This window comes from Phyllobates terribilis, unplaced genomic scaffold (assembly GCF_046119375.1).
Source record: "Phyllobates terribilis strain yellow unplaced genomic scaffold, ASM4611937v1 Scaffold_16__1_contigs__length_26959993, whole genome shotgun sequence".
In the NCBI taxonomy this organism is placed as follows: Eukaryota; Metazoa; Chordata; class Amphibia; order Anura; family Dendrobatidae; genus Phyllobates; species Phyllobates terribilis.
The window spans coordinates 5,720,285-5,733,433 of record NW_027362776.1 but is presented as its reverse complement, the minus strand read 5'-3'; the positions used below and the strand labels follow the sequence as shown (position 1 = coordinate 5,733,433).

General features: G+C 46.1%; 1 long non-coding RNA gene across 1 annotated transcript in view; it reads left to right on the top strand.

Moving 5' to 3' along the window:
- Positions 1 to 11,809, top strand: part of LOC141176010 (uncharacterized) — a 609,231-nt gene extending 597,422 nt beyond the window's left edge. Inside the window, exon 3 of the long non-coding RNA XR_012253093.1 lies at positions 10,809 to 11,809. This is a non-coding gene — a long non-coding RNA (uncharacterized lncRNA). The remainder of the gene's footprint in view (positions 1 to 10,808) is intronic.
- The last annotated feature ends 1,340 nt before the right edge of the window (positions 11,810 to 13,149 follow it).

The window sequence follows — 13,149 nt, the reverse complement described above, 5'->3', positions numbered from 1 at the left end:
GTATTCATTCAAATTAGAGGGACAATTTAAATTAAAAAGCTTAGAGCTGCCTCCACCACAGGGGGGCTCTCTCGACCCACCAGCGGACAGGCACCAGTATTGGGAGAGGGGGGCTGGCCGTCAGGGTTCACCGCGGCTCTGGCACAAACCCGGCGACACGGAGGTGGCACGGGCAGGAGCGGACTGGCCGTCTCGGCTTCTCACTTTTTGGATTTTAGAAGGGCATGACATGCCTATATCTGTGTCTCCCCCTCCTTTTACTCCTCCACCTCTTTTCTTTTCGCATGACTATATGTACTTGTCACTTTTCCATGTGTTAGTTGTGTCTTCTGAGCAGTTTGTCAGCTTTTGGACACCTTTGAAGGTGTTTTCTATGTGTTTCTATGTGTTTTTGTTTGCCTGCCATTGGTTTTAACGGTGTTCGAAGGTGTTCGACGAACAGTTCGACGAACACACGGGTGTTCGACGAACCGAACCGAACTCGAACACTACGGGGGTGGCTCAACACTACTCCCTAACAAAAAAAAATTTTGGTTATAAAATTGTGCTGATGTAAAGTAGACATGTGGGAAATGTTATTTATTAACTCTTTTGTGTGACATATATCTCTGATTTAAGGGCATTTTTTTTTTCTAAATTTCCGGCAAATTTCTGTTTTTTTCACAAATAAACGCAAGTGATATCGAAGAAATTTTACCACAATCATGAAGTACAATATGTCACGAAAAACCAAAATCAGAATCAGGGGGATCCGTTTAAGCATTCTAGAGTAATTACCTCATAAAGTGACAGTGGTCAGAATTGTAGAAATGGGCCTGGTCATTAACTTGCAAACCACCTTGGGTTGTAAAGGGGTTAAAACAAGTCAAAATGAGGCTTAGTATTGTGTGTGGCCTCCACGTGCCTGGGTGACCTCCCTACAATGCCTGGGCATGCTCCTGATGAGGTTGCGGATTGTCTCCTGTGGGATCTCCTCCCAGACCTGGACTAAATTATCCAACTCCTGTACAGTCTGTGGTGCAACGTGACATTGGTGGATGGAGCGAGACATGATGTCCTAAATGTGCTCAATCATATTCAGGTCTGGGGAACGGGCGGGCGAGTCCATAGCCTCAATTCCTTCATCTTGCAGGAGCTGCTGACACACTCCAGCCACATGAGGTCTGGCATTGTCCTGCATTAGGAGGATCCCTGGGCCAACCGCACCAGTATATGGTCTTACAAGGGGTCTGAGGATCTCATCTCGGTACCTAATGGCAATCAGGCTACCTCTGGCGAGCACATGGAGGGCTGTGCGGCCCTTCAAAGAACTGCCACCCCACACCATTACTGACCCACTGCCAAACCGGTCATGCTGAAGGATGTTGCAGGCAGCAGATCGCTCTCCACGGCGTCTACAGACTCTGTCACGTCTCTCACATGTGCTCAGTGTGAATCTGCTTTCATCTGTGAAGGGCACAGGGCGCCAGTGGTGACTTTGCCAATCCTGGTGTTCTGTGGCAAATGCCAAGCTTCCTTCACAGTGTTGGGCTGTGAGCACAGCCCCCATCTGTGGACGTCGTGCCCTCATACCACCATCATGGAGTCGGTTTGTAACTGTTTGTGCTGACACATGCACATTTGTGGCCTGCTGGAGGTCATTTTGCTGGGCTCTGACAGTGCTCCTCCTGTTCCTCCTTGCACAAAGGCTGAGGTAGCGGTCCTGCTGCTAGGTTGTTGCCCTCCTATGGCCCCCTCCTCGTCTCCTGGTGTACTGGTCTGTCTCCTGGTGGCGCCTCCAGCCTCTGGACACTACGCTGACAGACACAGCAAACCTTCTTGCCACAGCTCTCATTGATGTGCCATCCTGGATGAGCTGCACTACCTGAGCAACTTCTGTGGGTTGTAGAGTCTGTCTCATACTACCACGAGTGTCGAAGCACAACCAACATTCAAAAGTAACCAAAACATCAGCCAGAAAGCATTGGTACTGAGATGTGGTCTGTGGTCCCCACCTTCAGAACCACTCCTTTATTGAGTGTGCCTTGATAATTGCCAATAATTTCCATCTATTGTCTATTCCATTTGCACAACAGCACGTGAAATTGACTGTCAATCAGTGTTGCTTCCTAAGTGGACAGTTTGATTTCACAGAAGTTTGACTTACTTGGAGTTATATTCTGTTGTTTAGGTGTTCCCCTTATTTTTTTGAGCCGTGTATTTCTGATACTCGTTATGTATAAGCACATGATAATAGGCGTCTTTTAAATCCAGTACTATCATGTATCAGCCAAAAAACAATAATTTTATTGCTGAACTAACAGACTCCATTTTAAAGGTGGGAATAATCAAGAACCTTTTAAGAGCTATTAGGTTAATGATACATCTGAAGGAGCAGTCAGGCTTAGAAACCATGAAGAGGAGAGAGTGGAACCCCAACCCACTTTCAGATGCTGGGACCTCCACCAGAACAGCTTTCTGGACTAAACTCAGCACCTCCTTTTGTAAGGCCATCTGCTCTGATTTTGAGGAACGGACCGGGGTCAAGATGAATCTGTCCCAAGAAATTGCCTGGAAGTCGAACCTCAGACACCAACCTGGGCTATGAGTCATTGATTCGGCTTCCGGGCCCCTGAGAGGAAGAACCAAACAGAAGCCATCTGTCTTTCGGCCTGCGATCCTCCCACTTATCCTAATCTTTCCGTGGTCTTTTACGTAGAAATCCTCTTTTGCAGAAAGAACATTTGTATGTAGGCATGGATAGGTTGGGAAATCCTTTTTTTATATCATTTCTTTTGTCCAAGATCTTATTCAGAGCAAGACCAAAGAGGTGTTCCCCCTCACACGGGATATAGCACAGTCTTGTTCTGGCCTGAATATCCCCTGGCGAGCACTTGAGTCATAAGGCTCTGCGGGCTTCATTGCGGCCGACCTTGCCGCCAACCTAACAGAATCCGCAGAGGCACCCGCCAGAAAAGCTGCAGCCCCCTGCATGAGTGGGAAGTCAGACAAAATGTCCTTCCTGAATGTATTATCCTTTAGATGGGATTCAAGCTGCTCCAGCCATATCATTAAGGACCTGGCCATACAAGTTCCTGCAACCGCTGGCTTTAAGGCCCCAGCTGCTGTTTCCCAGGTCACTTTAAGGAAGGCATCGGTTTTTCTATCCAAAAGGTCTTTAAGAGCTCACATATCATCAAAAGGCAAAGATGATTTCCTAGATGCCTTTGTTATGGCTACGTCTAGCCTCGGGGCTTTCTTCCAAGAGGATGAAATTAAGTCCTCAAAGGGGTATTTCCAGTTAAAGGAAGGGAGAAGAGCGACCTTTCTCTCCCGTCTTTCCCACTCCTTATTTATCAGTCCCTGGAGTCTATTATTAACTGGAAAACACCTTTTCTTCCTTTGCCCTAGGCCCCTGAACATAACATCTTGGACCGATCTTTCTGGTCTGGTGTCCACAATACCCATGGTCGAGCGAACCACTTCAACTAGACCATCAACCTCATTTAGCAGAAAACAATGCTGTCCTGCACTGTCTGAGGATGAGGAAGAAGATGAACCATCTGAGTCCTCATAGTTTGATGGGAGGGAGGGAGACATCAGAGATTGGGGAGACCTCATAATCCACTTTTCTCTTTACTTTTTTAGAGAGGACCTTGCTGATCTCTGATGTAACCAGGGTTTTTGACCCTGAAGCAAAACTAGGGGTCTCATCTGCCAAAGTGTGATTGATACAGGACTGACACAGGCCTTTTGGGCATGAATCTGATAATAGGGCCTTGCACAATGCACACTCCTCATGCTTAGATTTGGTGATGCACTTCTTCCCCTAGTAAAAACAGACAAGAAGAAGGGGCACCCTATTACCAAGTGAACTTTCATGAAGGTCTCTTACCCCAGCGACTCAAAGGATTGGTATTGGTTTGGCGAGAGGTTGCAGATTCGTCCATCCTGGAGGAACTGCGATGACTGGACCTGTTTGTAGATCCTCACCTTCCAGACTTCCTGGTGTCTCCAGTAACCCCAGGACATCGCTTCTCCTGGGGCTTCCCAAGCAGCCACTGAGATGATGATGGCGGCTGCTGTAGTTGGTGCTCTTGCTGCTGCTGCTCACTTTCTGACTCCATATTACTATAGGGGCAGAAGTTGCTCTGGGAAGCACAAAGTCGTGGTGCATGATTACTTTTATACCTGCACCTGCTCTGTTACACGGGCCACACCCATGTGATCAGAACTTCTGGGTCCCGTCACATGACAGCCGAGGGCGCGGGTGCACTATGGAGGACCCGGATGCCACCATACACTACAGTGCTGGAGCTGCGAACCCCAGGGAGGGGTGCAGCTTCAACAGCCTGCCTGTTCAGCCTAGTGAGGCCGGAGCTGCAGACCACAGGTAGGGGTGCAACTTCTACAGTCTGCCTGATCAGCCTAGAGAAGCCAGGGCTGCGGACCCCAGGCAGGGGAGCAGCTTCCACAGTCTGCCTATTCAGCCTAGTGAGGCCAGAGCAGCAGACCCCAGGCAGGGGTGCAACTTCCACAGTCTGCCTGTTCAGCCGAGTGAAACCGGAGCTGCAGACCCCAAGCAGGGGCGCAGCTGCCCAGGCAGGCACCGATCTCTTCCATCTTCAACAGGTAAGCCTGTCACATGTTTCCTCCATCAAGTACAGGAAATCAAACTGAGGCGAAAGAGAGGTGCTGCCCCTTTTAAGCCTATAGGTTTCCTGTCCTTCGTGGGCGATCCGCTCTCTCGTGGTTCTGTCATGGTCGACCGATAAAATATATTTTTTGACTCTGCAAAAGCTCTGAATACCGCTGAATTTCACCGCCACTAAAAGCACTAGGTGGCTTATAGCAGAGTGTAACACGTATGCGACACAAAAAAATCTTTGGTGGACTGTGGCTAGCAACAGAAAAAACTTTTTTTTTACTCTGAAAACAGTTGAATTTCACCGCCACTAAAAGCACTAGGTGGCCTAGAGCAGAGTGTAACACATCTGCGACACAAAAAAATCTTTGGTGGACTGTGGCTAGCAACAGCAAAAAAACATTTGTTTTACTGTGCATAAAGCTGAAGTTCATTCACCATAAAATTGACAAACTGGGCTAACACAGCTTCCACTATCATATTAGCAAAAGAAAAAAAAATGTTTTTTTTGTGCTCTGCACTCAGAAGCTCTGCACTGACATGCTCTGCAGATAGCTGACTTTCAACCCCACAAAAACAAAAAGTAGCCTACAAGGGCTTGCTTGCTTTATCACATTAGCAAGTGCAAAAATAGATTGAAGGTCTGCATGGAGCACAGTACAACCAATGCACAGCACTGTTCTGAGCCATAGACCCTGCTCTTTCTGTGAGAATCTCAGTAATTGCACAAAAACACAAAAAAAGGCTGCAGGGTCGATTGAACACAGCACAGGACCTATCTACACTATCTGACTTCCACAGAAGCGCCCATCTATCTAGCTAATATCTCTTATTACACAGGACAGAGCACACTGAGCAGCGTTTATCTCCTTCAGTGACATGCATAAAATGGCGCTGAGGGAACATGGCCAGTTTTTATATGGAGAGGACATGTGATTTCACCAGCCAATTGCAGAAGCCCTTGTGTTTTGGACACTGTAGATGCTTCCTGCGCTCTGATTGGCTAGCTGCACTTTCCTGACTTAAAGTTACTGCCTACAGGAAGGAAAAAAAAAAGCGCCACTGATCTGAGCTGTTCTGAGCTTTCACCAGCCCTCCACTCATCTACCACGTCTCCCAGCTCATCATATGCAAGCACTATGGCAGTAAAACTGTAAAAAAAGCAGTAGTTGACCGCAATCATGTAGCCACGTAAATTCGCTGAACGTTACCGATTTTCCCGAATTTAACAAATTTTGCTCTCCTTTCCGATCACGAATCCGAATGTGCCACATTCGTGTCATACTTAACATTTGAGATTGGATTTCGAACATATTCGCTTATCACTAGTCATAAAGGCGATATAAAAAAACAAAAAAATTTATATTGGTTAAATAAATAGCATCTCTTTATCTAGCAGTTGTGCGACTGGCGCAAATCCTTGAGACCCAAGGATTTGGTGGATGTTGTGGTGCCCACCAAGGCCATGTGACAGATCAGAAGGTGACTTCTGATGTTCTAGCTTCCTGTTAAAATTCGGTCAGCGTGCTACACCACTGTCGAACACAGACAAGTGCGAGGATGTTGTGGGTTGCATAGCAGACAAAGGCTCCAGAGTGTTGACAATCAACACCACCAAGTCTTCCACAAGGTCCAGTCTCAGTAGCCAAGAGGCTGGGCCTCACAATCCTCAACCTGGTCCTCCTTTTTCCCCCCATCAAGAGTCCCAGGAGACATATGACGACAACACTGGCCTCTCCAAGGAACTGTTTACGATCCCTTGTGATTATTCAGGCTTCTCAACGTGCACCATTAAAGAGGGTCATGAGGAGGTGGCGTGCAGTGATACACAAAAATTTGAGCAACCACGGCCAGGAAAAAGCCACGTTGGGGAAGGTCAATTCATGTCTGAAGAGGTGGAGGATAATCATGACACACAGTTGGTCAGGTCAGCCTAAAATCGCAACTCAGAAGGAGGATCAGATTGATAAATTGGAAGATAACGTGGTCAATGATGAGGCCACTGATCCAACCTTGCACAGTGGCACGCATAGCGAGCACAGCAGTGCAGAGGGGATGGATCCGTAGCACGAAAATAGGCAAAAGGAGATAGTGGTTTGATCAGAGGGAGAACTTGGTCAACTGTTCCACAGAGACCCCCCCACTCGGCTAGATAACAGGCCAAGGGTGCATTGTTGCCCTGTATGGCAGTTTTTTTCTGAAATTCCTTCAGACAAAACAACTGTAATTTGAAGCACCTACCATACCAAGCTGTGAAGAGGCAAGAACACTGCCAACCTGAGAACCACCAGCATGCAGAAGCATATGGCAGCAAAGCACCCCAGTAGTTGGGTGGAATGCCTGGGATCAAACTCTGTGTCTGAGGGTGAAACCACTGCCCCTGTGTTACGTCCTGGCTAATTTGCTGTCCAGGAAGCTGGCATTGATGCCTCCTGCCCACAACCTGCAGTTGCATAGACACAACTGTCAGAAACCACGTCCAGTTCATTGTCCCAGCGCAGTGTTCAGTTGTCCCTACCCCAGACGTTTCACAGGAAGCAAAAACATCCACCCATCCACAGGCCCAAATGCTAAATGCCCACATTGCCAGATTGCTAGCCCTGGAAATGTTGCCATTTCGGCTTGTGGGAACTGAGTCTTTCCGCGACCGCTTGGTAGTGGCAGCCCCATGGTACTTGATTCCCAGCTTCCACTATTTTTCCCAGTGTGCCGTCCCCGTGTTACAAAAGCACGTGTTACACAATATCAGCTGTGCTCTGGCAAATGCAGTCACAGGGAAAGTCCACCTAACCACAGACAAGTGGACAAGTTATTGTGGACAGGGATGCTACATTTCCCTGATGGCACACTGGGTGAACTTGGAGGAGTCTGGGACAAAGTCAGAGGTTGGGACATTTTCAGAGGGCCAGTAGGTGCCAAGAAACCTGAGTTTGGGAAGGAACCTCAGGTGGCCCTGTATCATACATTTGGGATAGCTCACACTCCTACATTTGGGAGGTCCCTCCCTCATTCAAAATTGTTAGCTAGATAGTGGAATACATATTCCCTAGCACTTTACACTGCCAATTAAAACGTGCCTATTTGAATTTTGCGCTTCGCCCGCCACCACCACCACCACGTCCACCGCCATGTCATTATGCAGCCCTCACTTCACATTTTCAGAGGGTCAGCAGGTGCTGTGAAACCTGAGTTTTGTGAGCTCCACACTTCATTTTGGCCACCATATCTCAATGGAGCTACTGTCATTGCAGGTGAAGCAGCTGTAAGGTGAAAATAATACAGGAGTTGGGAGAGCTGTGTGATCAATGTCAGTAAATTGGATTCTACCAGACACCAAAAGCATTTGAATTAAATTCTGAATACAGTATATGCAAGCAAGGGCCTATATTATGGTCAGTCTGTCAGGCCTGAAACCCATGTCAGGAACATGTACAAGCCTCATTTTACTTTGAAGCAGCTTCCTCAAGGGAAAGAGACAGGAGTGTCATTGACCAATCTGCACAAGCCTACACACTTCTTCTGGAAACTACCTAACCAGGCAGAATGTATCTTTTGCATGGTTTTGAGCAATAATTAAGTAATTACAGGATATGTCCCAGAGAGTGACGAGGTCTGTGAAGTGTATTACTCAGGTGACAGGCAGTGCTACAGAGCTCAGGTAAAGGTCTTAGCGTGGCAATGAGCATGTTCCAATATGTGTAAGGCTGCGGCCTGAATAGGTCTGTGGAGTGTATTAACACAGTCTCTTAGACCTGCTTAAAATGTACAGAAACTGGCCAATACCCCACCGCCATTTTTTTTTCCACCAAAATGTAGAAAATTTAAGGGAAACGACAGTTTAATAAAGAGGCACAAGTCTCATTTAAGAGCCTGGAAAAGCCAGGAATGGTCTTTGTCCAGTGCTAATGAATATGTATGCCCAATCTAACTAACAATTTGGGAAGAGACATTTATGCTGACAAGTGAAAACTGAACACTGCGCTGGGACAAAAAAGTGGACGTGGTTGCTGAATGTTTTTACTGTATATGCAACTGCAGGTTGTGGGCAAGAGGCATCAGTGCCTGCTTCCTGGACAGCAGATTGGGAAGGACATAACACAGGGGAAAGGCCAGTAGTTTCACCCTCAGACACATATTTTATAACCAGGCGTTCCACCCACCTACTGGGGTGCCTCGGATGTCAGCAATATATGGCGTATGCTAACAGAGGTATTATGTAGCATTTCCCTTTATAAAGGGATGTTTTTGTAAGATTTTAAACAAATACAGTACAGACCAAAAGTTTGGACACACCTTCTCATTTAAAGATTTTTCTGTATTTTCTTGACTATGGAAATTGTACATTCACACTGAAGGCATCAAAACTATGAATTAACACATGTGGAATTATATACTTAACAAAAAAGTGTGAAACAACTGAAAATATGTCTTATATTCTAGGTTCTTCAAAGCAGCCACCTTTTGCTTTGAAGACTGCTTTGCACACTCTTGACATTCTCTTGATGAGCTTCAAGAGGTAGTCGCCAGAAATCGTCTTCCAACAATCTTGAAGGAGTTCCCAGAGATGTTTAGCACTTGTTGGCCCTTTTGCCTTCACTCTGCGGTCCAGCTCACCCTAAACCATCTCGATTGGGTTCAGGTCATCTGGCATAGCACCCCATCACTCTTCCGCTTGGTCAAATAGTCCTTACACAGCCTGGAGGTGTGTTTGGGGTCATTGTCCTGTTGAAAAATAAATGATGGTCCAACTAAACGCAAACCGGATGGAATAGCATGCCGCTGCAAGATGCTGTGGTAGCCATGCTGGTTCAGTATGCCTTCAATTTTGAATAAATCCCCAACAGTGTCACCAGCAAAGCACCCCCACACCATCACACCTCCTCCTCCATGCTTCACGGTGGGAACCAGGCATGAAGAGTCCATCCATTCACCTTTTCTGCGTCGCACAAAGACATGGTGGTTGGAACCAAAGATCTCAAATTTGGACTCATCAGACCAAAGCACAGATTTCCACTGGTCTAATGTCCATTCCTTGTGTTCTTTAGCCCAAACAAGTCTCTTCTGCTTGTTGCCTGTCCTTAGCAGTGGTTTCCTAGCAGCTATTTTACCATGAAGGCCTGCTGCACAAAGTCTCCTCTTAACAGTTGTTGAAGAGATGTGTCTGCTGCTAGAATTCTGTGTGGCATTGACCTGGTCTCTAATCTGAGCTGCTGTTAACCTGCGATTTCTGAGGCTGGTGACTCGGATAAACTTATCCTCAGAAGCAGAGGTGACTCTTGGTCTTCCTTTCCTGGGGCGATCCTCATGTGAGCCAGTTTCTTTGTAGCACTTGATGGTTTTTGCAACTGCACTCGGGGACACTTTCAAAGTTTTCCCAATTTTTCAGACTGACTGACCTTCATTTCTTAAAGTAATGATGGCCACTCGTTTTTCTTTACTTAGCTGCTTTTTTCTTGCTATAATACAAATTCTAACAGTCTATTCAGTAGGACTATCAGCTGTGTCGCCACCAGACTTCTGCACAACACAACTGATGGTCCCAACCCCATTTATAAGGCAAGAAATCCCACTTATTAAACCTGACAGGGCACACCATTTCCGGTGACTACCTCTTGAAGCTCATCAAGAGAATGCCAAGTGTGTGCACTGCAGTCATCAAAGCAAAAGGTGACTTCTTTGAAGAACCTAGAATATAAGACATATTTTCAGTTGTTTCACACTTTTTTGTTAAGTATATAATTCCACATGTGTTAATTCATAGCTTTGATGCCTTCAGTGTGAATGTATAATTTTCATAGTCATGAAAATACAGAAAAATCTTTAAAAGAGAAGGTGTGTCCAAACTTTTGGTCTGTACTGTATATAGAGCATGTTTCATTACTCACATTATTATTCTGTGTAAGGCTGAAACCTGAAGAAATGTGTGGAACATATTAATGCATTGATGTTCCACAATGTCCAAGTGCAGACCCAAAAATCAACATCAGGCTCCCAGATACACGCTTAAAGAGACCGTGAGAAGGGCAACACAAAAAAAATTATAATAATAGAATATATAGAGATTGAGAGTAGAAATTTGATCATTGCACAATGTACAAAGGTTTCCAAAAATTACACAAGGGATATGTATCATAATAGTTAATAATAGTTTATTTTTTTTTTATTTATTTTTTATTTTTTATAGCGCCAACATATTCCGCAGCACTTTACAAATTTTAGGGGGGACTTATACAGACAATACAGAATAAGCATATCTCATATCGAAAGGAGTGAGGGCCCTGCTCGTGAGCTTACAGTCTATGAGGAAGTGGGGGAGACACAAAAGGTAAAAAGTACATATATTGTATAATGCAGCCTTGATATACTGAATAGGATAAATAATAATACATGGACTGGTCGCCAGCCAGTATGTGTGCAGTCCTGACAGAGGCTTTTATGTGCATGGTTGGTTTGAACCCGAAGTTGAAGAAGATTTTAATATGGGGGAAAGCTGGGATGGACAGAGTGTGTTTAGGTGATACGCCAGTCTAAAGAAATGTGTTTTTAGGGTTCGCTTGAAACTGTGGGTATTGGGAATTAATCGAACTGTCCTGGGTAGTGCATTCCAGAGAATTGGCGCAGCACGCGAGAAATCTTGGAGACGGGAGTGGGAAGTTCGGATTATGGAGGATTTTAGTTTCAAGTCATTTGCAGAACGGAGGGCACGTGTAGGGTGGTAGACTGAGACAAGGGAGGAGATGTAGGGGGGTACTGAAGCATGGAGCGCTTTGTGGGTAAGCGTGATAAGTTTAAAACAAACTCTATATTGGATGGGCAACCAATGCAATGACTGGCACAGGGAAGAGGCATCTGAGTAGCGGTTGGTGAGGAATATGATCCTGGCTGCTGCATTCAGGACGGATTGGAGAGGGGAGAGTTTAGTAAGAGGGAGACCGATTAGTAGAGCGTTGCAATAGTCAAGACGAGAATGAATAAGAGCGACAGTAAGAGTTTTTGCCGAGTCAAAGGTGAGAAAAGTCCTGATTCTTGAGATGTTTTTGAGGTGTAGATGACATGAACGAGCGAGTGATTTGATGTGAGTAGTGAAAGAAAGATCTGAATCAAAAATGACCCCAAGACAGCGGGCTTGTTGCTGGGGAGTAATGGTTGAGCCACAAACGGAGATGGCAATATCGGGCACAGGTAGATTATACACGCTGAAAGAGACCGTGATGGGGACCTCACAATTAATTTTGCAGTTATTATAATTGCAGGAGATAAGTAGTGCCATTAGTTTCACCACTGCACAATGTACAAAGGTTTACAAATTTAAAAATATTACCCACGTAGGGTATACTTGGTATACATATATGACCACTAAGTACTTTTTGCAGAAGCAGGTGGAGTAGGACGTGATTTCCAGAACAAAATGGGTTTCGATGGTAATCGATGGACGTTAAGACAACTTCCAAAAAAGAACATTTGGCCTGCATTTAAGTTGGGTTGCTGTCATCTGTAGGGCTTACAAAGTCGGAGGAAATCGAGCCCTTGTTCAATTTTAGAAGAGTCAGCCTATCTGCATTTATGCGCTATCCATTATGATTGCACCGGTCGAACTAAAAACCCCCTCAGACAACACACTTGCGGCAGGGAATGGCAGCACCTCTAAGGCATACAAGGAGAGGTCGGGCCAAGTGCGCAGCTTGGACAACCAATAGTTAAAGGGCACTGACAAATCAGGGAGGACGCTGGTATGGTCACTTAAATACTCCTTCACCATCTTGGTCAACTTCTCTCCCTGTCATAGTTACACCCACAGAGAGCCCTTGCTGATGTGACGGTTTCATGAAAGTGGCCCATTTGGTGGAAATTCCCCCCTTCCTGAGTTGCACCTGGTGTGCGTGTCCCTCCCCTGTAATCCCTGTGGGTGAAAAGAGCGGTATCTTTTCCAGCAGCCTTGCCTGAGGGTAACCTTTTCAGCAACTCTTTAACAATGGCCCTCTGGCATGCATGCACTCTAAATGGCAGGTCTGCCTCCGACATGAGAGAAGGAAATTTCTCCTTGTACTGAGGGTCAAGAAAGATGCACAGCCAGTATTTCATGGTGGACAAAATGTCTTTCACATGAGGGTCTTGGGAAAAGCATTGGACATGAACTGTGCCTTGTGTGGCAGACTACAAAGAGTCAAGCGTTCAGTCTCCCCACCAGGATGAACACTAACCATCCTCTCCTCCTCACGACGTGTTGCCTCATCCTCCTCCTCTTCAGGCCATCCATGCTGGACAGGCATGAAGCTGGGATTGGGAGTCCCCTCTGTAGTGCAGACCAAAAACTCTTGTTCCTCATCCTCCTCCTCCCCCTCCTCCTGTTCCTCATCATCCCTCAATGTGGCCTGAGAATATTGTAGGAGTGAGAGCTCTCCCAAATGTATGATACAGGGCCACCTGAGGGCCCTTCCCAAACTCAGGTTTCACGGCACCTGCTGGCCCTCTGAAAATGTGAAGTGAGGGCCACATAAGGACATGGCGGTGGACGTGGTGGTGGT